The sequence below is a fragment of the Oreochromis niloticus genome, linkage group LG3 (genome assembly GCF_001858045.2).
Source record: "Oreochromis niloticus isolate F11D_XX linkage group LG3, O_niloticus_UMD_NMBU, whole genome shotgun sequence".
In the NCBI taxonomy this organism is placed as follows: domain Eukaryota; kingdom Metazoa; phylum Chordata; class Actinopteri; order Cichliformes; family Cichlidae; genus Oreochromis; species Oreochromis niloticus.
Window position 1 is genome coordinate 64,676,975 of NC_031967.2, and position 23,818 is coordinate 64,700,792.

At 40.6% G+C, this 23,818-nt stretch overlaps 1 protein-coding gene and 1 long non-coding RNA gene across 2 annotated transcripts in view; both read left to right on the forward strand.

Moving 5' to 3' along the window:
- LOC102078817 (zinc finger protein 665) overlaps positions 1 to 23,818 on the forward strand; it is a 1,047,781-nt gene that overhangs the window by 303,161 nt on the left and 720,802 nt on the right. The gene's annotated exons all lie outside the window — the stretch shown is intronic.
- On the forward strand, positions 13,393 to 22,950 carry LOC109200587 (uncharacterized). The gene is made up of 3 exons (XR_002060742.2): positions 13,393 to 13,619; positions 22,339 to 22,441; positions 22,890 to 22,950. It is a non-coding gene; the product is annotated as an uncharacterized LOC109200587 (long non-coding RNA).

The following is a 23,818-nucleotide window of genomic DNA, read 5'->3' on the forward strand; positions in this document are numbered from 1 at the left end:
GTTTGCAGATGTGTTCATTCCCCCGACCATCTGCAAGACTCTCATGCAGCACCAATTTGAAACGCAGCCTGGTGTGAAAGTGTGTTCATGGCCCTACAGGTTGCCTGAGCACAAGAGACAAATTGTGCAAAAGGAATTGGCTGAAATGGGGAAAATGCTGTTATCATAGGATGAAATGAGGATTTGTTCCTCAGTGTTTGGTCTCCTATCTGTTTGCCATATGATTTGTCCCAGCTGTTGAGAGGGGCCGGTTGTCTTTAAGGTGGTAATTAAGAAGTGAGCGCAGGGTTTTATATGGTTCTGTGATGATTGTCACAAAGTGAAGGTCTCATGGTTTGATGCTTATCCCATGCCCCGGGTTGACCTGACTGTATAAGCGTCATAAAAACAAGCAGTGCGCTTGTTTGTACGATGTTGGATTTAACTAACGCCTACTGGCAGATTCCCTTGTCTGCAGAGGCCAAAGACAAAAACGTCCTTCTCTACTCTGTATGGTTCGTACTATTCGTCACACTTCTGTTAGGCTTGTTTGAAGCCGCGGGCAATTTTCAGCACCTCCTGTAGCGATAGCTGTGTTCTCACACTGCATATGAGTGTGAGGCAGGGGCGATCGTGGCTCAAGGTACAATGTAGCTTGCCATCAAAATGGGTGAATGACTGGATATGTAAAGCGCTTTGGGGTCCTTAGGGACTAGTAAAGCGCTATATAAATACAGGCCATTTACCTCACACTGCATATGCTGTTTGCTACCTGGATGATGTTGTCATTCATAGTGATACCTCGTTGGAGCATGTGCAGTGGGTGGTCACGGTCCCGAAAGTGTGTGGTTGGATGGAGGGACCTAGAGTATTTGGGTACAATTTAGAGCTGGGCATGTGGATCCACACATAGATAAAACAGCAGCCATCGCATCCTGCCTGTGTCCCAACGCAAAAAAGAACATCCTGGTAATAATGAATTACAATAATTCCGACTAGAAGTAAATGCATGAACGAGTTTTTCAGCATCACTCTGAGACAGGATATTTCTGATTTTAAAGATATTGCAGCAATGGAAGAAAGCAGTCTTAAATATTTGCTTTATATTTCCATATTTCCTGGTCAAAATGACTCTAAGATTCTGTATAGTGTTACTTGAGGCCACGGTATTGCATCCAGAAAAGGATAACATCCTTATGTTAAAGGAAACTTGTACCAATAATATGTTAAAGGAAACTTGTATTCTTATATTACCGTCTGTACTCTCATAGTGTTTAGCTTCATTTAAACTTAGTGTGTGTGTATGACATGAGGAGTATGATTGAAACCATAGGGAGGAAGCAGCACAAATGAAAGTAGAAATGTTCAAGGCCACATACAGATATGGCCAACGAACTCACCGAACTCACGTATCTTCAGTCTCCATATCTTCAGTCTCCATATAGGGAGTTGTTTTTCATACTTTGTATGCATGATACAAGCTTTTTGCCTATATAATAAAGAACACACAGATGTCTCAGCGCGGATCCTCCGTGACATGTCTTGTACACGTTGCTGTGTGGAGACTGTGTCGGGGCATTGGCCATGTACATGTAAAAAGCGCTGAGTCTGTGTTTCTTGCCTCCTGAGTTTTCTCTTAACACCTTAGTTGTTGATAAAATTGGCACAGAGCTTCCCCCATGCATTACCAAAGATTTACATCAAACTCATCACATTCTTGATTGCTTTAATGAACATTTTTCATTGTCACAGTTTGATACTGATGATTTCTTGTGAACACTCCTTTAGTTTAAACCCAGTGACACTATGAAGTTATTATGTTTTTTTTCATGTAAGTATCTACACTTATACTATCTATCTATACTTGGTCTGCATCCTTCGAGGCCCCATTTGAAGGCTGATTTCGTCACAATATAGGCCAGAATTCATAGTGCAGTGGTGGCTGTGGCTATTTAAAAAAAAAACAAAACAGCAGACGGCAGAAGAATAAACTTTTAAAAGCAAGTATTAAATTTTAGCTCACTTATATATCTGCGAAGAACGTTAAAACATTACTGTTGGCTACATGTCCACAAAGTTATGTATAGGGGTGGGTTTTGATTATCGATTAAAATCGGTTCTAGCTTGGATAACGTGATATCGATTCATTAAAATCCTTAATTGATTTTTTAATATAAATTTATTTTGACCAAAATGCCAGAATTTCAGGTTAAATCTCACAAAATTTTAACAAATAACAACAACCAAACAGCTGAAATAGTAAATGAGAGCAGGACCTCGATTCTGCACAAAGATTGTAAACACAAAGCGTGGATCCACCGACGGATCAGAATCAGCGAGATGTCGCCTTTCTCTCCCGACAGCATGGACACGGTCGGGGCTGAAAGCCGACAGCTCGCTGATGTTTCGGTGGGTCCGTGTTTTGTGTTCACGCCCTTTTTCCACTACATTCCGAAGCTGCAGGTTTCATTTCTCTCCAAACAATATTGACTAAACCAGCAGCTAAAGAAGATCCAACCCTTCACGTAAACATCGTCATGAATTCCCTCTTACTTTTGCTGTTTTGCTTCCACAACAATAAAATCACACTTCATACACAGCTCTTTCTCTCTCTCTCTCTCGCTCTCTCTCTCTCTGTCTATGTGTACTTCAAGAACAGATTCTCGTCAAAAAAATCTGTTTTCTACATTATTCGCTTGTTTATTACGCACAAGTCTGCCGTTGTTTACAGCGCTGTCGACTGCTGTTTTTTTCCTGTTACTTACTTCTGAAAAGAAAGTCTCATTTCTGCTGTTCAATAGGATACTAAACAAATTCAAACTTTTTAAAATGTGCGAAATTTCAAAACGGAATATATATGGAATATCTGTCCATGCAGACAATATTGATTTGTAACTTAAAATTTGTGATTTTAACTAATAATCTAAACTTCTTTATTTGGAGCACAGATCTACAAGAAAGATAAGTTACTGAAACGTGCTTGTGCATTCCTTATCACTCTTTGGCAATATTGTGAGTAATGTTAAACTTAAACATCATCTCGGCCTCCTGATCTGTTTCCTGCTGCCTGCCACTGAAGGCAGTGGGGAGAGGTAACAATCAGGCAGTGCATTTACCGCGGCATGTAATGTGTTATCAACCTTTTCATCTTTTCTCATTACCCACAGCTACATCCACTTCTGCCGGGCTTAGGCTACTCACTAGGGCTGAGTATCGTCACTGATTTCTATAATCGATTTGATTAAATTCAATTTTGACTCAGACAGTTTACCAGCTTGAGAACCAAAGGTCCAACTGTAGGTAACACCTCTTATAAGAGGTTAAGAGAGACAGCATCATTTGAAAATTGTAAATTTTTTTCCAGTGAAAAAAACTTTCTCAGGCTGCAGAGAAGAGCTTGATAGAGTCGGTATGTGGTGCACTGAGAGGAAAGTTAATAGTTTTAAATAAAACATGCAAGTTGTTACAGTTTCACACAATAATGTCAAATAACTGTTTTGTGTTTTTGTTTTTTTGTTTGTTTGTTTTTTGACGCTAACAGTCTTTTAGCATATGGAATGACACTTGTAAATTGTCCTTTTTCCACATGTGCTCAGCTCAACGGCACTCGTGTCTGACAGCTCGGGTCGTGTCGTTCAGCCAGGGCTCAGATTTAGTTTTAGAATGCCTGGATTTTAATGGAGCCATGTCCAAAGCAGTCTGGCAGGTGGAATAAAACCATGAGCTCAGTTCTGTGGTCTGGCTGCATAAAATCTCTGGGATTTTGCAGTTCTGGTTAAAACTGTTGAAAACTGCTCAGCAGTGGAGGAGTTAAAAACTCGTCGAGCAGCACTGTGAGTTTAACTGAGGTACAGGCAAGAGGAACTTCAAACATCACAGCACTGTGGTCACAAAACACAGCATCACAGATCTCTACATTAAAAAAAACAAACAAAAAAAACCCAAAACACAACATGAGATAAAACAAGATCAAGTGTGTGTCCACGTTCATGTGTGGGACAGCACACTTAAAAGCCCTTTGCATATCAGGACAACACACATGGATATTAAAACCCCCAACAATAGGAACACGATCTTATTTTGGCATGTATTCAGCCAAGATGTCAGCAAAGTCCTTCACAAAGTACTTATTGTATTATGTATTTAATTTTATATGTTATAGAAGTGACAGATTTGTAAAGCGAGGCAAATTATTGTGATGTCACAATTGCAGGATGATCTACTAACAGTGTGCTTTAATCTCTCTATGAAGAAGTCACTCCAGTTCAGTAAAAATCAGCTGGAGAGCTATGGAACACCAGGACTGCCATAATGAATTCATTAAATACACCATTAAATAATTAATTAAATGTGGTAATAATTATTTAAAATCGGAAATAATTAATTACATAAATAGTTACGACACATGTAATTAATTAATATTTTACACATTTTATTGACATATTTAATTAATTAATTACACAATTATTTCCACATTTAAATAACTGTTTAATGGTGTATTTAATGAATTCATTATGGCACAGTTGACTCCTTCAGGTCTCACCATGAAATAATTTTATTTGTCAACCTCACCCATCAAACTCAGGGGGCGGAGTTAACGCTTATTGAGTCAAAACCATTGCTTTGGCCTGGTGGCCATTGTTTTTAGCACACAACAACCGGCATGTGGAAACTAACAGAACTGAACTTTGAAAAACCCTGTTTGTGTGTCACCAAATACCGTTTTAAATTATTTGTAGCCGAGAATGTAGTGGTTTAATCTACAGCATAAAGAACAAAAGAATATATCAGTCTAACACAACACTGTAACAGAGATGAACGCGTCATTTTGTCGCAGATCAAAGTGGAATGAAAGCAATTGGTTGAACAGATGTTCGTGATCTGTGTTTTCTCCATTTTCATCAGTGTGTGAGACTCAGCAGCAGATTAGAATAAAAGTTATACATTTAATAAATCACCAAATGAATACATGATCGAACCTGTTCCGACAATTTGAGTTTGTATTCCCTCAGCTGCAGTGCGTCAGCCGGATGCTGGAGTGGGTGAGCATCTTTGACAGTTCTAGCGTTAAGCCAGTGAAAGTCATTACAGATTCTCAACTCACCGGACTTCTTCCAAACTAAGACCAGTGGTGATGCAAACTCACTGCAAGACTTCCGAATTATTTCTCGTTCCTCCATGTCATTCAGAGCCTGTCTTAGTTTTTCCATAATGCGTCGGCGGCACACATTGGCATGGCAACCGGAATGGCTTGTCGTCCACAACTCGAATTCGATGTAGGCAGCCGTTAGCCTTGCCGCAATCCAGCTTGCCTCTCGAGAAGATAGACTCAAACTGGGCTATGAGGCCAACCAGTTTCTCTCTGCCAGCCGGCAAAACTGCACATGAATCAATGCCGATATCAGACAGCCCCAGATTTTGCAGTACTGCATGTAAGTTGCTACAACCACTTGTCACCTCCTGTGAGGGTGAATCATCTGGCAGAGTGGAAACATTGGTGACTAGACTCTGCTTATCATGGCGCCAAGCTGAGCCAGTAGACTGTTGCATGTTCTGTTCCAAGTAGGAGCCATTGGGGGTTAAAATTCTGCACAGGGGGACACGTCAGCCAGCTTCATGTTCCGTTTCAGGGTTATCGGCTTGTCAAAGGGATTCAGCACTTTCACAGGGAGCCAGCCATCACTGTTTAGATGCGCTACAGTTCTCCCAACCATAACTGACCTCGGACCAGACCTCGACCCGATGGGCTCTACAACTACAGCACTGCCCACCTCCCCACTATTCACTAGCTGCAGCCTGCCCCAAACCAGGTGTTCTGTCAGGGGCTCTAATGTTACAGCTCTCTTTAGCTTGACAGTTCTGATCTTATCACCAACATGCCCTGGGGCCACCACTCCTGACATTGAACTCAACAGATTTTTATTAGGCTGTTCTTCAACACTCAGAGTCTTGCTGCATTCCTCTCCTAAATCTCCCTCTCCCCTCAGGCGATTACCCAGATATCTCATTAGGTTACTGCCCAGAATGAGGTCCTCACTCTGCCCTGCGACCACCAACATTGGCACAACTTTGCAACCATACATCTCCACCGTAATGTCACACACACCTGATGGAACTGTCCTCGAACCACCACAGCCAATCAGGACAACATCAGTGGGTTGCAAGGTGGGGGTCTGCAGCACTGCATGAAGTAATAGTTGGGGCATCATATTGGTACTGAGGGTGCAGGCCATAGAGCCACTGTCAAGCATGGCTTTAACAGACACTTTGCCACACTGGGTCACATTTTCATAGAACAGCTCATCATGCTGTTTTAGTCTGTGTGTGTTCTGAAAAATCGGTCGCCGACTTAACTGGCGCTCCTCACAAACAGTGTGGTATACAGATTCTAAATCATCAAAATCACCCGTTTTTGGGGGCGATTTCAGGCCTAACACTTTCCCCCTCCACATGTAGGCCATCTAGTTTCCCAGCTCCTGGGTGGCTGGTTCAGGCCCCCTCACTTTGACAGACACGGCCCTGGGGTATTGAGCCCGTGTGTGGTCGCCAGCATGGCAGATGAAACACAGCTGATGGGCTCTACAGTGGTAATATGTAGAGCGTTCACTGTCACCACAAATCACGCAAGGCACGATTTTGTGTGTTTGGTTCCAGGGGGCCCTTACATCATCGTTAGCAGGCAGCTTTGCTTGTCGAGGCTGTCGCTCCAGGACTTTCTCTAACAGGGCTATCACATGATCAAGAGGATCAGTAGATGGTTGTGCATTAAAGTCGACAAGTGGTGCTGAGGTAGAGGTTGATGATGGTGTAATACACTTACTGCTGCATGTCATCTGCTGCACATTAGGACTCACCTCCTGGTGCTGAAAACTCAAGGCACTGACTGCACTAAACTGAGGGGTGCACTTCTGGTCCTTGCCATGCTCCAGCAATTTCTCGTGCACATCAGCAACCGTCCACTGCTGCAGGGGCTTGCACTTGAAAATAAGAGACAGTTCTGAGTCTGGGCAATGATGGATAAACATAGCAGTCAGCTCTTTTGTCAGATATGCAAAGGACTTATTTTGTCTCTTCAGACAGTCTTCTGTCACCTCCATTGCTCTGTTCAACCTGAGCCAGTAATCAAACGGTGTTTCACCGGAGTTGGGAGGTCTTGCATAAAAGTCAGCTAAAGGCATGCTTGAACAGGCAGTGTCACTAAAGTGCTGCTTTAAGATCTCAAAAATGGGCTCTGGGCCCCTCTCAAGACACACAGATGGCTTACTACGTATGCCCACCTTGACTATTTCTCGTGCCCTCCCCAGCAGTTTACTTGGCACATCATCAGCTTGTTCAGCAACTGGTACCCCTCTTCTCTTAATAAAAGTCATCATCATTTCCTCCCATTCCTGAACACTGCATGTATCACAGCCATCCCCTCTAAAACACACAGGTTCTTTAACATCAGACTTTACAATCACATTCTGAGGGTCCTGATAACACATTATTGGCAGACCCAACAAAGCTGTTTCCCACTCCAAAGCCCAACCGAGATTCAAGACAAGAGGCAATGCTTTCCCCAATAGAAAACCCAATTTGCGTTGCAATCTCTGCATAAAGGTTCTCTTTTGTGGGACTGGTTTCTGATGTAGCATTTTGTAGATCATCACAGTTCACTTCAATAGGGCTTTCATTTAACTCAGTAAGGACAGGCTTAGGTGTGGATGAAACTGGAGCTGTCACCAACCTTGATCTGCCTCTGCCAAATGACTGCAGAGGGGTAAAACCAACTGACCCCCTTCCCCTGCCAAAACTGGGAAAATCTGCCATGGCTCAGCAATGTATCTCTTCTTTTTTTTTTTTTTTTTTTTAAACTCTCCAAAAAAAAAAATAAAGCACAGAACCCCACCCCGATGTCTCTAAAGAACGCAGAAAATGGCGGGACTAAGAAAAGTCAGTCTCCCGCTACTTTTCCACCTTCCAGGAAGTAGACGGCCCCGTTGCGGTCGCAGGATTGCAGGAGCTGGGGTCATTTCCTGAATGGAAACAACGGTGTTTTATCAGTGCACACCTGTGTATACACCAGAGACTGTCACCTGTCTGTCTGTCCTGCACTCTCTCTCTGTTTCTTTCTCTCTGATTGTGTAATAAAAGTATGAACATGTATTTATAAGTTACACTTGTGTTTGAATCCTGCAGCTTATCACACATTTAATTTCCACGTGTGACGACTGCAAGTGTCCAGAGTGAGGACAGACTGAGGGACTCACTGCTGCACATCATCTGTGAGGCTTTGCACCCCTGATGATCCACCAGGACAAACTCAGCAGTGTGTGAGGAAGAGGAGGAGGAAGAGCCAGCAGCAGCTGACAGATGGAAAGAATAGACAGACTGTTCCCTGTTTGTGAAGGACTGCTAGAAAAGTTTAACATAACTAACTATCTGTCCAGAATCAGTCTTATTAGGTAATGTTCAAATAATTTTATCAGCAGCAGAAGGGACCTGAAAATAAATGTTTGTTTCAGTTCTATGAAGCTTTGAGTATTTTGGATTAGTAGCACTGCTGTGTTTGTTGCATCATATTGCTGTAATTGTTTATATGCTTTATATATTCTGAGCTAAGTTGATCTATAGTGTTACATCATATTCTATAAGGATGTTATGTGTTTGTATACTTTCTGCCCAGTTTGACCCATTTAGCAGAAGTCAGCCTGTTTAAGGCTCTGATATCTATTCTGTATGACTTAAAGCAGTTATGACATGGTCTGATTTTCTCACCCAATAAAGGAATATTTCATATATCAGTCTACTCTTCATTCTATCAAACACAGTTATCACAGCTCGTACATTTTTTTTTTATACATGTTGCGGCTCATCCAACCTATGGCCGCGGCAGGCTAAACATGAGGACACAGATGATGCGCAACAATAAACGCATAAAATACACTTCTGTAACATTTGCTCCTTTTAGTCCACATGCAACTGTCCAATATACAAATCAGTCTTTTCTTTCCATCCACATCAACACATTGCATTAATTGGTGTGTCTCCATGTTTCTTCAAAACATTACAAAATCCAAACGCTGAACTGCACCTATGCCACACAGCTTCATTCCAAAGCATCAATTTGATGACATTCACTTCATAAAACCTTGGACACACACACAATTAACAGGAGCAATATCCCCCACTAATCTGCCTATTAAACCTAACTCACTCAACCTAGTCTTCCTTACACACTAGCTGTGGGTATTTATGCACCTCCATACCGTCAGCTGTGAGGAAGACAAACTGTCTTAAACACAAACTGCAGCGGTACTCCCAAGCCAATGGCTTCAGCCGCCTGATGCACAATAACTAGAAAGCAAATCAGTACAAGGCCTAATGCAGCTGTACTGCTGAAAGCTAACAGGGGATTAAGACTCCAAATAGAAATCTGTTTTGTGTAGCCAAAGGCTTAATCTAAAAGCCATGTGGACTAAGGCAACAGCAAACTATAAAACTCTCATCAATAAAACTCATCTATATATAAATAATCCAATAAAATCTACAAACTCTTCTGTTGACAATTTGTTGTGGCTCCTCCAACCTACGGCCGCGGCAGGCTAAACATGAGGACACAGATGTCGCGCAACAAAAAACGCATAAAATACACTTCTGTAACATTTGCTCCTTTTATTCCACATGCAACTGTCCAATATACAAATCAGCACATGGGATTAACTATTAAACAAATGCACAGACTGCACAAACAAATAACTGCAACTCACAACCAATTGGCACCAATTACTATGCCAAATAATAGTGATGGCTCGCTTGAAGCTGACGCTCCGGTGCGTGTGTCAAAAAAATCAACACACTGCTTCAGAAGCACTGTGTTGAAGCTTTATTCGTTTGGCCAGAGTCACGTGATCATTGATGTCCGAAGCTTCATTTAGAACTTAACTGCTTCGGTGTCTGATTCAGTGGTTTATAAGAAGGTGAATCATTCGCGGGATTTGTGGAGTGTTTTGATGGTGACAGATAGCGAACCACTGATATTTCTATTGAGAGATTTGGAGCCAGCGAGGAATAGAGGAGTTTCTGTTGTGTGGAAGTATTTTGAGTTGATTTTGGTCAGTCGGGTGGGTTTTCCAGCGTGCTAGCTGTTTGCTTTTGTTTTGTGCGTGTTTATTTTATCTGACAACAGGACAAACTTAAAATGTCAAAAATCTGCTTTTTATAATATAAATATCATTTAATAACTTTAGAAAGACAAATTTGACTCATTACAGTTAATGTTATAAAAAGATATATTTTATGTTTTAAATAATCTTAAACTGCTAGTCTGCAAAATGTGCAGCAATTCAATTTATTTATTCTCTTTAGCTTGTTTGTGGGGCCCAGGTAGACTGTATAACTGCATCTCTACCAGTTTCTCTGCACTCCAGCCTCTTGTGTGCCATGTGAAGGGATTTTCCTGAAGGCAGGAGAAATTATCTCCATGAAAAGGAACAGGTTCAGCCATCGCACAGTGGAACTAATTTTCTTTTTAAATACAAATGGAAAAGGGTTACCTTAAATGCATCATGTTTTTAATTTGAAAGTTCATAAGCATTTTCCCTTTCCAATTCACAATCAAGTCTACCCCCAGGTCAAAAATATGTATAGGAAAATTTCCCTAATTTTATTTATAAAAATACCCGTCTAGCGATTAACTGCACAAGTACATGGAGGCAGGACCTCACAGCAGAAGCATACTCCATAATGTGTTGTACATTATTATATGTATATTATATGTAACGTGGTATTTTTCAATTATTGTATTTACCAACATCAGGAAGTCACAAGCAAAGAAAGACCAAACCATGGTGCATGTTTAAACAAGGAAGGTTTACTGGTCAAAATTATTTATTAAAGAAATAAACAACATTTTTGGCACCCCAAAAAACACACGTTTAAAGCAACATAATGGAGGCCCAATATCAGACAGAATTCCACTCTGTAGAGTGGGCAATAATTACGAAGCAGTCGGTTTTATTTTGTGGATTTAAGCTGTTCTTCATATTTCTGGCCACCAGATGTCACCAGAGAGGACTGTGTTGAAAAGCTTTGCGTAATGAACCGTTTTACAATACAAGCTTCAATGCTTCAGAAAGCTTCATTTGGCCATCACTACCAAATAACAACTTGGCCTATGGCATCAATTAGTGCATAAATATACAAAAACCATCAAGTTACAGTCAAAATACATCAAAATCATTCAAGCTGCAGTCAACAGAAGGTTTTGCCTCATGCTCACCCTACCTTTCTGCTCATCAACATCAGGTGCGGTGAACAGGTGAGTGCAACCACATTTATCATCTAACACACCAATGAGACACGCCCCACACCCGTGCACCAATACAGTGAGTCCATTTAAACAAACCCACTTAGTCAAAAAAGAGCAACTCATATGGCTCCTACAATACATATATGTAAGCATTTAGCCAAATTTAGTAATGCCAACATACTGAAGGAACAACATTTGTCTCTTATATATGATACATCTACATATACACTGTCAAAGATACTTGAGTGTCTTTGAGTGAAGATTTAAGGTCACAGGACATATAAATAACTGCAACTTGAATCTTTACTGAAGCTCAGTATTTGACACAGAGTTCACTCACATGAATTTCACTCACATGTGCTGTACCAGTGTACCTGCACATGTGATGTGACAATAGAAGTGATTTGATTTGAGAGTTCAAACTCACTGCTGTAATAACTTATAATGATTAATATAATAACTATCATTTTGGCCATATCATATTTACACTGACTTTAGTCTCATGAACAACATTAGCTAATTGTTATTTACTAGCTAATCTTAAACGACTGTTCAGTACAGAAATGAAGGCCTACAGTCATGTTTCACAGTCCTGTGGTCTCAGCCTCAGATACTTATTAAATCACACAAAGCTCATGTAGAAACAAACAAACGAACAAAATATGTTCTCCTTCATTTCTGTCAACCACACGTTTCCAGCTATCATGGTTGCTAGGCAACCTGGGCAGCGCGACGGAGGCTAGACCGTCCCATTTCACAAGCCTCGCACTTCCGGCCTTAGCGGTCTTTGAGTACGCGGCCCTTGAGGACCATTGAGGCTGCGTACTTTAAGGCTGAAGACCCTGAATTGGGATACAGCCTAGGATCGACCTGTCTTGACTTATTTTACAATCAATCACATGTTAGAGAAGCTGTATGGCAGCGTTAACCCCGCCCACTTAGTTTGACGCAGGTCTTTCCTCCCCACTGCTGTCAGACTCCACAATAAAGACTTTTGCAGCTGATCAAACACACAAACCCACACATGTGCAATAAGACTGCTATATGTGCAATTCTTCTTCTGACGAAGTTGTGTTTTTGTATTTTCCTACTCAGTTGTATATAGTATTTGTATTTCTATTTTATTCTATTGTATATATTATTCTATTCTATTTTATTCTATTGTACATAGTATTTTATTTTATTTTATTTTATTGCATTCCAGTGTTTTCTAATTTCTGCTACATAACTTTGCACTTTTGCTGTAACAAAACAAATTTCCCACCTGTGGGACTAATAAAGGCCATCTTATCTTATCTTAATTAATTCATTATGGCGGTCCTGGCATTCCAAAGAGAGCAGCTTTGAACAGCTGACTGTTTGATGTGCTAAAGAACAGAAAACATTATTTCCCATCAGACCATGAGCAACATTCAGGCATGAAACACAGTAACACTTTTATTTTTTACATATTCAGCCAAGAGAGTTAGCTGTGTGCACTATTAAAAAGATAAGAAGCATAATTAATTTTAGCTTCATATAAACTGTAATATGGAGGAAAAATAAGTGGGGCTCACATCAAAACACAGCTTGAGGACTGACTGGAGACTTTTAGGACAGTCTCTTCAGTAAATCTAGCAGCTCTTTAACATCAAAAGACGTGTTTGAGCTGCTGCAGATGTTAAATCTGACCCTAACTGTTCGTTCTTCTTTAAAATGCAAACTTAATAATGAAGCAATATTTTTAACAGACTGTTTTCGTTTATATGACCTCCATGAAACAACAGGGTTAGAACACATTGTGACGAAGTAAGATGTTTGTTTTGTAGTCCATCTTCAGCACAATGTAGTTTCAACAGGCGGACATCCGGTGTCACATTGTTACAGAAAGACGAGTGTAAGGCTGTTCCAATTCTCAGCACAGCTCCTCTCTTTTCCTGAGTCCTTAGCAGTTGTCCTCCCCCGATGTCATTTTCATCGAGGCCAAGGAAAAGAGTTTAGGAAAAGGAGATTGGCGCTACTTTTGAAATAACACTCCACGGGGTTACGTTGTGCAGCAGAGTCACGTGACCGCACAGCAACAAATCACAGCGGAGCCGGGTAAAAGGGGGCGGAGCAAAGTGTGTGTGTGCGGGAGAGGAGTCGAGCAGAGAGAGCTGCTTTTTCATGAAACGGGAGTAAAGTAGTGAACTTACAGGAACATATACCACTACCAACGTTGGGATCGATATCTGCATCGATCCGCACATAATTGTCTCGTGAATCCTAGCTGAGATCAGCGTGAACCACGTGGGTCTCTGCTCCCTGATCTGTTTCTTAAGACGTCCAGCTTCATCACGGAGTTTCTCTCGGTTTGTGGGCTCGTCTAAAGGTAAGCACCGAGCTAACTTTAATGTGGGTTCAGTTTATGTTGATTTTAGCTCTGTTAAGAATAATAGATTGCTTGGTATGCACTGGAGTTAGACAGACTGTAGAGTTTGTGATTGCTTGCAACATCATAATGTGGCGGTTGCTAGGGGCAAAAGAATACATAAAGAAAAATAGTCTTGGAATATGAACAAAAGGATGGGTGCAGGGCAGGAGAACAACCAACCCCCACCCCCAGGACATGAAGCCACAGGTACAAGCGTGGGGGAGCGCAACCCCAGGGTGAGAGTAGTGGAAGCTTACTGAGAAGGGGGGCAAAGGGCTTTGGAGCGTGATGTCACAGGGGTGGGCGTGGAAAGGATTTTGGCCTGATGCGCCATTTTCCGGGGCAAAGCTCAAGCGACAGAGGGTCGAAAGCACATGGATAACATCAGCTATGGTTTGTTCTTTCTGTGCGGTCGGCTGCAAGGTTCGATCGCCCGACCGGCAAGAGAATAAGCTTGAAAATGGTTTAGCTTTTCATTCTTTCCCAACCTGGAAGCAACACGAGGCAGCTCGTGTAATGAATGTTACTGCGTCTAGCCTGGATAGCAGCTGTGAGACGAGCTGATATCCAGTTCTCTTCCATCTCCAAATATCTGTTGGTGTACTACAGACATTTTCATTCCAGTAAGTTCTAAATATGTTCACATCACTCTTTATAGCCTTTTAGTTTTATTTTCGATGCGCTCTGTGGTCATAGCAAATTAGAACAAACATCCTACTGAGGGATTTTGCAGAACTACCTTCTATTCATACAGTTGCTAATTATTTGGCATTATTGCAGCAAAAGAATGAGTTGAATAAAGTTTGATTTATCTGACTGCTTTGTTTCGCTTAATGTGCCTTATAATCCCGTGCACGTTATGGTCCGAAAAATATATATTTGGCTTTTTTATTTGGCACACTGCAGTTTAATGTTGCAAAGCACCTCTTTTTAACTTCAGTGGATATTATACATGGTTATGCTCAGGATATGTCAGCCCATTTCTACTGGAAATGCCTTTTGGTTAAACTTTCAGCAAGGAATTTGCATTTGCACTGTTAAATTTTTATATAGCTTTAATGCATATAAAAAAACAGCTGCTTGTTTAAGTGAAAATAAATGAATGGGGGGTTTTTTTGCGCTAGTAAAGTTGTGGAGTTGTATTTTGTCTCGCATCAATTATATCGTCAGTTATATCGTTATCGCAAATTTTCAAATGTATATCGTGATAAATATTTTTGGCCATATCGCCCTGCTCTAGTGAACAGTGTGGTAGTAAAACCAGGGGAAAATGAAACTTGCTCCTGTTAAATATTCTGAAGTCTTTGCTGTATAAATAGCGGTAATTTTTCAAGAGATACAGTAAATTATTTGTTGACAACAGTGACTGAATTTCCTGAATCTTATATTTAAGGCTACAAATATTGACATGAGCTACTGAAAAATCTTCGCCGGAGAATCCGGTAATAAGTACAGGGTCAGACATTTGCAGACCGATCGATCTCAACAGCTACAAATGACAACATTGCTGAAGTCTAAATATTAATTCCAGCGTTCTGTGACCTCGGTTTAACAATTAATTTGTCATATTTCAGGACGGCAATATCACCTCTGTCTCTGGCCGCTCTCAGCTGTGGTAACAGTTCTTTCCTCTTCTTCCTGATGGACTCTGAAAAATCCTCGTTGATTTAAAGATTGGTACCTTTCAGTTTTTTGGCAGATGAGAGAATTAATTGTTTATCTTAGGGCTGTTCGATATAACGATATATATCGGATGACGATAGAAAAACGTCTATCGTTTCATTTTACGCTATCGTTTGTTTCGTGGTGTCGCAAAATAAACTGTTTACGGCAATATTTTTTCATCATTTTGATGGTCACTGTAGTGGCTATATTAATTTCTTAAAGTTCTCTCTTTCTCTTATATTTAATATAACCACACTACGGACGGACAAGCGCTTGTTTTTTATGTGTTGTCGTTAGCAACAACGACGGTAAAACCACGGCGTGTCCGCTTGTTTATTTTCCACATAAACCTTTCACAATAAAGCTCAAGATCCTGTTGAGGCTTTTCAAAATAAAACGAGTCACGTGAAAGATGCAGAGTATTAACGGATGAGAAGCAAAAAAGAGCCGCCAGGTGCTAAAAAATAAACCTTAGACTCAAACGTTAGAACAGACTTTTCTCCGCAGCACGCTGTGTAATAAATACTCACAAAGAAAACGGCGGCCGTTACAACTTACGTCTAAAAATGTATAGTTCCATGCATCAGTTAAAACACTCGACTCCAGGTACACGACGCCCAGCTGGAAACACTTCACCCAAGTCGAGATGCCCGAGATTCACAGAATTTACAGGAAATGTTACATTTTTGTAATTTATATCGTTATATCGACGATAGATGTCTTAATATCGGGATATGAGATTTTGGTCATATCGCACAGCCCTAGTTTATCTTTAAATCTTTGTAGTCTGACCACAATCTGCCTGGCTCGTCCATTTTCCTTGTATGGACCGACTCTGTGAGCGCGTTCAATTTGAATGCTGTCACTATCCAGGCCCAGCTTGTTCTTCAGCATGTGTCGGACTTTCTTCTCTGATCCTTCCCACGTTTCTGCTTTTTCATCTATTAATCCATCCACCACAATGTTGTTCCTTCTCAATTGATTTTCTAATTAATCCATCTTGGTTGTTAATTCTCTGCGTTCCTCGCGTATGCTGCTGACCGCCGATTCAAACTCTTTTAGTTTGCTTTTAATGCACCTTTCTTCAGTTTGCAGCTCGGTGACAACCCCATCCGTGAATTGCAGGCTGGATTTAACATCCTGTACATCCCTTAGAATGCTGTCCAACCGTTTGTTAGTTCCATCCATGATTAATTGGACAAATGTCTTAAAGTTAACTTGCTGTTGGTGAATCAGATCTTTGTAAAACTCCCGTTGCTGTTCCAGCATAGCGTTCAGCGTGCTAACACTGACATTGCTGTCATCCTCTGCCGGTAGCGCCTTAACGGCCTATGGGGACATATCGACCAGATCGTTTTGCCCACCCGTGAAGATCGCTTCGTGTAGTCACCGCCTGGCCGAGGAAGAGGGCTTTAGATCGTCAGCGTTAGAGATTACTGTTGTGCTTGACTGCGGTGTGGTGAGAACCACTGGTACGGCTTCGGTATTAGATCAATAATGGTCTGTTTATGTTTTGATCAAGAGCCTTTTTTGGGGCAGCTGAAGAGGAGAGGTCTATCTTATGGCCAACCTCTGGCTGTAACTTGGTCATACTACCCAGCAAAACCCAGTATGCAGGTTCATCTGTAACAGTCCTTGTGCCACAGATCCGCACTGTTGCTTCTACATTAGACAGAAGAGCAGCGACATGGCTGCAGGTCTCCGCGACTCCGACCATCCAAGTGCAGTGGGCAGCTTCAATCTTCCCTGTGATGCTCACAGTGACCTATGGCTGCAATGCTGGTTCATTCAGTCGTTGAGAGTGCAGCACCTGAAACGCACACAGACAAAGTTAATTTAAAGACAAAAACTAATGAGCCAACACAAATATGTTTTATCTACTTTATCATAAATGTAACAAAGTGTTTAGAAAGTTAGCACATACATGTTATTTTTCATTTTTCGATATGAATTATTTTATATCATGATAACGATATATATCACGATATACCATCTGACCTGTGGTCATCTAGAAAGTACGCAGTCTATAAAAAGCAAGTGCCGAGGGTGCAGTCTTTGTTTTGAGTTACTGTAAAGTATGTCGCAAATCTGGGTGCACGTACAGCAGGACCAGCTCGCAAACCACAAGATGGAGTTTCTTTGCGAAAAATATCATTTTTTTATTACTTTATTTTCTCTTGCATAAAGTTAGGAGCATGTATATTGAGAAGACAACACTAATATATTTGCCACAGGCTATTTAACCCTTTAAGACCTACCATAGAACCAAGTCCGCCCGAGCTTATCTTTATGTTTTTACATGCTGTAGTGCCATTTGTGGGAGCATTTCAAGTTTCTATATATCAATACAACCGTTATAGCCCAAATTTTAATAATATGTGTGCATATGTATGCATTAGGTCCATAGTAACTACATAAATTGGAAAAACTTGTAGTGCAATAAACTACAAAAAATTGATGATCTTTTTGTTTTATTTTTACATATATTTTTAGTTAAAAAAATTTAAGAGGTGTATCCCTCAAAACTGTAAATACAAGAGTTTCCAACCACGAGAAATTTATTTTGAGTGTCTTCATAGTTTTATTTTTGAGATACACTAATTTTTAGATACTACAAGAAAAATGAAAATAAATAGTTTATTTTGATGCATTATAATATTTCCAACAGTGTAATTTGAGTTCTAAGCATCCCAGAAACGATACAGAAAAGCATAAAGTCAAACATGACTTTTAAAAACATCAACATTGGCTTATAAGGCCCTTTCGCAAAAATAACGTCACTTCCGGTTTCGGGCAGGTAATGGTGGACGTGCAATAATTCGCGCTGACGTATATGCCAACGTAGGAAGTGTTATGAACATCGGCAAAGCGTGTTTCTGGAATATTATGTTTTTGTTGCTGCAAGTGCTTCTTATGCAATTTTGCAAAGCTATATGTGGAAGGAAACCGTGACCTAGGACAAGCTAATGGCATAAGATGTAAGTACAACTCTTCCGGTTTCACATGCAAAAAAAAATATTGCACTGCCATACGTGGTTCCAGTTCTACAGGGATTTAAAAATAGTTAGGGAAAACGGAGTGTGCCTGCTCCAACCGTTTGTAAAGGGTTTATTATATATTTTATATAATAATTTATAAAATTTGGGTTAGAAACGATAGAAGACAAATGGCACGATAGACACTTTTCTATCGTCCACACGATATATATCGTCATATCGCCCAGCACTAACAACTTGTACTCGCTGACTCTTTTGAGCTACTTTTAAGCATTTTTCTTGTAGTCGCCGTTATAACACAGTGTGTTTGTTTTGATTCGTTGCCCCGGAAGATGGCGCAGCGTTCCCACAATACATTGCGGCGTGACGTCAACTCCAAAGCCCTATAGAGAGAGTAGTGGAAGCCTACTGCGAAGGGTGCCAAAGGGCTACGTTTGCTTGCTTGTTCAATTATTTCCATCGTGCTTTGACTGCGGCTGTAACCAGACCTATTCCAGCAGGATTTGTAAAAAGTGTTTTGACAGACACACAAAGCCGGACAACTTTTGCTATGAGTCGAAGAAGCTTAGAGAGAAAGTGATCGGACTTCTCGTGTGGCTAGGTGCTGTTGAGGTTCACTTTCTCTTGACTTCACCGACTCTTTTGATATCCCAGCTGGAGAAGAAGGGTCAGATGAGGCTGAAGTATTTTTCATCAAAACTGAGTCCGCAGGACTGTAAAAACGTGATTGTTGGGCTTCATTTCTGTACTGAACAGTCGTTTTAAGATTAGCTAGTAAATGATCATTAGCTAATGTTGTTCATGAGACTAAAGTCATCTCATGTTGGTAATGTAAATATTATATTGCCAATATTACAGTTATTATTATATTAATCATTATTAGTTATTACAGCATTGAACTTGAACTGTGTCAAATACTGAGCTTCAGTAAAGATTCAAGTTGCATTTATTTATGTCCTATCACCTTAAATCTTCACTCAAAGACAGTGTATATATAGATGTATCATATATAAGATACAATTATTATTATTTCATTTTGTTGGCATTACTAAATTTGGCTCAATTCTTACATATATTTGTAACAAGAAAATGTGCAAATTGTGATAACTGTTTCTGATCAAATGAAGAGTAGAATGATAGCATTAACTGACTTTCTTGTTGTGTTTGTGGATATATTACTGACTTTAATTATCCATAAATTCATCGCATTCTCTGTAAGATTAAGGTCAACTGTGGAACAGCATATATTTTAAAGTCAAGGCTTAAGATTAAGAAAAGACTACGTCTGCATGGCCCACAAGCTCATGTGACCTTAGGACGTCACTGTCATCTTCCTGCTCCTGAAAATATATACATACAACCACCCTTTTTCTTGTCTGGGTGGAGTAGGTGGAATCTAATGAGGTGCTTCAGGTGCAGGGCTCGCAAAATCGCTAGCCCGACGTCCCGGGGCTAGCGATTTTTCCAGTCGGGCTACCAGAATCTATCCCTGCCCTGCCCGTCGGGCTATCATAGGAAGGAAAAATATGTCAATGCTTTTGGATTCTTTCGGAAATGTAGCTGGGTAAATATGTCACTGGCATCGGTGAGCCACTGTCAATATGTGACTAGGGCTGCTCAATTAATCGAATTTTAATCTAAATTACGATCTGGGCTTTAAACGATCATTAAAAATGACTGAGCCGATTATTAGCACCTCCCTCGTGCTCTACTCTCGCGCTGCTCCGTGTAGCAAAACGAGCGCACCTCTCTGCGTTTTGAACACGCGGCACAACAATTAAGAGGAGCTAACAGAGGGAAGCTCGGAAAGCTAAGCAGAAGTTATTTGGAGAGGAGAGTGACTGCCTTTGGTTGAAAAGAGAGGTAGAAAACTCTTCAGTGGTGTGGAAACATTATGGGTTCGCGGAGTCAGACGTGGATCAAGTAGACATAGTGTGTAAACCTTGGTGTCGTAGCTGCACCACAGAGCGACATGGCAAAGTTCACTAAACATAGATGTTTACATTTTATTTTTTATATTGCAAACATTTGCACTGTTATCAGTATTTGCACACTATTTTATACTATTTTTGACAATCTTTAAAGCCATTATTCAATACATTGTTATTGTTAAACAAATATCATCAAATAATCGAGATCTCAATTTCAGTGAAAATAATCGTGATTATCATTTTTGCCATAATCGAGCAGCCCTATATGTGACATATTGAAATCGCATTTGAATTTGCGCTTGTTTTTTGCTTTCACTTTGCAATCGCGCGAACTGTGTATAGAGAGCGACAGTACTGATTGGTGAGTGACGATAATTTGCGCACCAATTCCTCTGACATCGTCTTATCAATCGTTAGTTAACTATGCAAACATGACAAGTGAAATCTCCCGCAGGAAGCTTAAACATGTGAGAGGTTGATCGCGCAGAGAATCGCTGAGCGTTATGTGAGTGCGTGTGTAAAAGCAGCAGGATATATATTTTAGTTCTGCTGAGCCAAATAAGACCGGTCAGGGTGAAGAAGTGACAGCCAAAGAAAAGCTTACCACAAAACGGAAAAGTTATGACAAATCAGACTATAAGGCAAAGTGCAGCTTTATGGTTTCATGGACAAAAGAATTTCTGTGGCTGGAATATGACAAGCTAAATAACCAGGGGTGCACATAAGTGGTCCGCAGGTGCGCATTCGCTGTCAAAATAAAAGACGCGCACAAGATAAGAAGCTGTAACGCGTGTTTGCGTCCATAAGATTTTCTGGAGGAGGACAGACATTTGTTTAGAACTCTTAAAGATGTTGAAGAAGCTCCTTTAAGCAGTTACTTTGGTGTTCCTCCACCTCCAAAGAAATGTCAGATGGAGTCCGAACCACAAAAGAAGCGCGTATTCTAGGAAAAGTGGTTGCAGGAGGTGAGCTGGCTTCAAAGAAATGATGAACGCACAGATAATTGGTGCAGAATATGCCGTGAAAATCCCACTCTAGCGGACAAAAACAGTGCCTTTTATATGGACGCAAACGCGCGTTGCAACTTCTTATCTTGTGCGCGTCTTTTATTTTGACAGCGAATGCGCACATGCGGACCACTTATGTGCACCCGTGTAAATAACATAATGTTCTGCCGGGTGTGTTGTTGGTTTCCCTCGATTTCTGAGTCAACAAGTGCCTTTGTTACTGGGACCAGTAATTTTAAGAAAGGCCCCCATTAGAACCCATGAGAAATGCAAGAAATTGATTATTGCTCAGTCTGCAAATAACATACTAAAAATCAACCTGAAAAATCTGTTTAGAACAGCCTACTATGTTGCAAAGAGTGAACTACCACTGGCAAAATTTAGCAGTCTTTGCAAACTTCAAAAAGCAAATGGCCTCGATCTTGGTGCCACTTGCCTCTTACCTGTGATTTCAGTGGAAATTTCAAATTTAGGATCTGACACAGACTGATTCCTGTTGTACAGTTCTTACAAGTTCATAGAAATTTCTGTTCAATTACAACCAAATATTTGAGTTGATGATTGTAATTTTTATACAATATTGTAATTTGTGTTTCAACAATTTTTTGATTAATGTTTTGTTTCCGTTACAATATTATACATTAAAGTATAATATTGTAACGGAAGCAAAACAGGAAAAAATTGCTCCTTTTTTTATTTGGGCTACTTAAATTTATTTTGATCTACCAAAAACTGAAGAGTCCCTGCCCGAAGGGCTACCGGGGATTTTGAAATTTTGCGAGCCCTGAGGTGGCTGAGTTTATACTGCTACCATTGAGTGTGAGCCGGACTTGTGGATCTATAGAGGTCCATATATACAGAGTGTAGCATCCACTGGGTAAAGGCAGTGATATGCAGGGGGGTCAGTGGCTTTTTCCCTTTCAGGTTCTTGTGTCAACTGATGACTTTCTTGTTGTAGCTGCTTCTCGGGTTCCACATTGAAGTTTCATAGGTATTATTGTCACTGAGGAGTTTAGTCATGTTTATTTGCTCTGCTTTTTTTATCAGGGATAAAATGCATATACTTTTTGTGTCACAGCTGAGTAACAGCAGAAGAGTCTGGTGGAGCAACAGAGGAACAATTTCAGCCATTTGGACTCAGCTCAGCCACTACAGAGGAAACAATGACTTCAACACAAAAGGTGAGAAAAATGTCACTGTTACACTGTTATTGAAACTGTGTGCTCAGCTGGTTGGTTTTTAAAAACATGTTAACAGCAGCTTTATCTTTTCCATCCCGGGCTCCTCCATATACACGGAATCTAAATTCATAACCAAAAAACTCAGATGTTACAAGAAGATACAAACATAATTTTTTATCGGCACACATTGAAACAACAATATCAAAAATTGAACTCACAATGTTTTATGAGTAAAATATTTTCTCCACTTATCAATATTTCTTCAATATGTATTTTTCATTACGACTGTCATTGTAGCACATCATTGGTGATACTATCACCAGAAACTGATGGTAACACACCTACAATGTGTTTGTTGACATGTTTGATTCCACTGATGGAGGGAGTTACAGTTTGTTCCACGACTGCATTTCACTCACTGCCTCTGTTTGTATCTCTGTCACTGCAGGACCAACACGGAGCGAGAAGTCAGCGCTCTCAGGAGGCCGACAAACCTCACAGAAGAAAGGGAGAGAAAACATACAGCTGTGATGAGTGTGGGAAGGATTTTACCCGGGGTGGAGACTTAAAAAGACACCAACTCATCCACAGTGGAGTTAAACCTTATAGCTGTGACTTGTGTGGAAAGTCTTTTACTCGGGCTGAAAGCTTAAAAACACACCAATTCCTCCACAGTAGATTTAAACCTTACAGCTGTGAGTTGTGTGGAAAGTCTTTTACCCGGGCTGGACGCTTAAAAACACACCAACTCATCCACAGTGGAATTAAACTTTACACCTGTGACTTGTGTGGAAAGTCTTTTACCCTGGCTGTAGGCCTACAAAGACATCGACTCATCCACAGTAGATTTAAACCTTACAGCTGTGATGAGTGTGGGAAGTATTTTACCCGGGGTGGAGACTTAAAAAGACACCAACTCATCCACAGTGGAGTTCGACCTTACAGCTGTGATTTGTGTGAGAAATCTTTTACCCAGGCTGGAAGCTTAAAAACACACCAACTCATCCACAGTGGATTTAAACCTTACAGCTGTGAGTTGTGTGGGAAGTCTTTTACCCGGGCTGGAGGTTTAAAAAAACACCAACTCATCCACAGTGGAGTTAAACCATACAGCTGTGATGAGTGTGGGAAGTATTTTACCCGGGGTGGAGGTTTAAAAAAACACCAACTCATCCACAGTGGATTTAAACCTTACAGCTGTGAGTTGTGTGGCAAGTCTTTTACCCAGGCTGAAAGCTTAAAAACACACCAACTCATCCACAGTGGATTTAAACCTTACAGCTGTGAGTTGTGTGGGAAGTGTTTTACCCGGGCTGGAGACTTAAAAAAACACCAACTCATCCACAGTGGAGTTAAACCTTACAGCTGTGACTTGGG